We start from the raw sequence: 2,182 nt of genomic DNA, 5'->3' as shown, positions 1-2,182 counted from the left end.
TGGTACTGTAGAGATCTCAATAAATTCTCTGGGATTCAGTTCCTCACTACCTGCACGTGGGTACTGTGACGTTTTCCTGTGCGTCTTTGTGCTGCGGTGGTACTGTAGAGATCTCAATAAATTCTCGGGGGTTCCTCGCTACCTGCACATGGGTACTGTGACGTTTTCCTGTGCGCCTTTGTGCTGCAGGCTTTGTCTTAGGAAGAAGAAACCTACACACAAAACCCCACGCCTGTGCCTGAGTGAAGTGTTTTGTGCATGTGTGTGTGTTTGCACACACTGCTGCTGGGGATAATTTGAAATTGGTAGAGTTCTTTAAGTGATGATCAGTAATTAGGCAGTGGCTAACACCTTCTGAAGGCAAGTGTGGAGGAGGTTTCAAGTGGTGTAAAAGAAAAAAAACTTTCCACGTGAGAAACTTGATTAAATAGTCAGCGTACCTTGTGGTAGTTTTCCAACTGTGCTTGGAGGCGGTTCATTCTTTTGAATGTGTCAAAGTCAAATCACTTGTGGAAGCTGGAGTAGTAGGAAATTGGGGCGTCTTTCAGAAGGCTCAGTATCATATTGCAGCAATACAAATGTGAGATGCTCTGTTAGTGAGCTGGTAACCCATGTAACAACAACAAAAAAAAAAATCTAGAAAAAGTCCTGAGCATTCTGTTGTAGGGGGATTGTTAGACTACACTGTAAGGAGATAACAAGGACTGAGTAGCAGCGTTATTTTTTTCTATTGTGCTTACTTATAAAGGACACTGCAACAAACTTGAGCTTCTACATGGATTTGGTTTGTCTCAAGAAAAGAGCAGATTGGTTGGTTTGGCTTGCACTTTTTTTTCCTCTGTCCTAGGAGGGCTGAAGTGACCGAGGAGCTTTCTGACATGCCCTGTCCCTGCTTCTAATGCACTTTGCATTCATTTGGTGTGTACAGAATCTTACAGGCTTTACTCAACAAAACACAGGGAAAAAATATTTTCCCCCGTCAGCCTCTGCTATGAGGAACTGCGTGTGTTCAGGACAGCAGTGTTTTCAGTGTGGGATAGAGTTTGTGCTCAAGTGTCTGGTCAAGTTTAAGAAGATTCAGAATTGAGCACTTGTAAAAGTGCTTCAGTGGAAGTTGCGATGTTCACGTATGTAGTACTAAGTCCCTTTATTTCACTTGTCATACGCGAAGTGTAATTTTTGAAAGCTCAAAGTAGTTAAGTTGGTTCTTATTCAATAGTGGCATCTTCCTGCCAGATTTTGACTTTGCACCCCCATATGTCTGATCAGTGTTGATACTAAAGAAAAGCATTGTGTGAGTTTGCATGTCCTTTTAGGAGGAAAAAAAAAAAAAAATTGTTCCCTGTTCCCATTGGTTTATGTGAAGACAAAGTGGCAGAAAAATGTTATCCTTAAATCAGAATAGAAAGTTGCATCTAGAAGGAGGACAGCTTGAAAGCTGTGGGTGGCTGTCAGACAAGACCTGCAGTAGAAATGCCTGTAACCATGTTAACAGTAGTGTGAAGTGTGGATTTCACAAACCACAAAATTAAGTGGACATATTAGAAGTTCCAGTTGCGGAGGCAAGACTGAATTGTATTTGTAAAAGAGTCATCTCATACCCTATGCACTGAAAATCACATGTGCATCCTTTGGGTGAATAAATAGGGGATTCTAGCCTTTGGGTCTTTGAACTTAAGCATCTTTCTTATTCACTTAATGTATTACAATGGCAATAATGCAGTTGTGCTTTTAAATATAATCCCAAATGTAGCAGAATCTAACTTTCAGAGCTGACTTGAAGATTTTACAGCTGTTGAATGGCATATATGATTTGAAAGCAGTGCGTGTGGTATCTCCGTGGAGGGTACCAACCTCACTGCCTCAGTGAGTTTTCCTGCCATTTAGTGCCATATTGTATCTGTGTTGGAAGATGTCTCTTGTCTACCTTTAATGTCAGGTGGAAAGTGTGGGGAGGGGAAAAGTCAAGGCTCCCTGGAAACCAGTCACTACTGAATACACTCTAAAACTGTGTGGCTCTCTTGTTCCCTGTAACCACCATAAAGACATCTTCAAAACAGGCAGATGTGATTAGCTTGCATGGAACATGCTTGGTGATGCCATGTAGTAACTTTTTTTAAAAATCCCCAGGTAGCATACAAATCTGTCTTCTGTTGATGTAATGCTTTTATTTCTTATTTCA

Source organism: Pterocles gutturalis, unplaced genomic scaffold (genome assembly GCF_000699245.1).
Source record: "Pterocles gutturalis isolate BGI_N339 unplaced genomic scaffold, ASM69924v1 scaffold10511, whole genome shotgun sequence".
NCBI classification, from domain to species: domain Eukaryota; kingdom Metazoa; phylum Chordata; class Aves; order Pterocliformes; family Pteroclidae; genus Pterocles; species Pterocles gutturalis.
Note: the sequence above shows the minus strand (reverse complement) of the source record.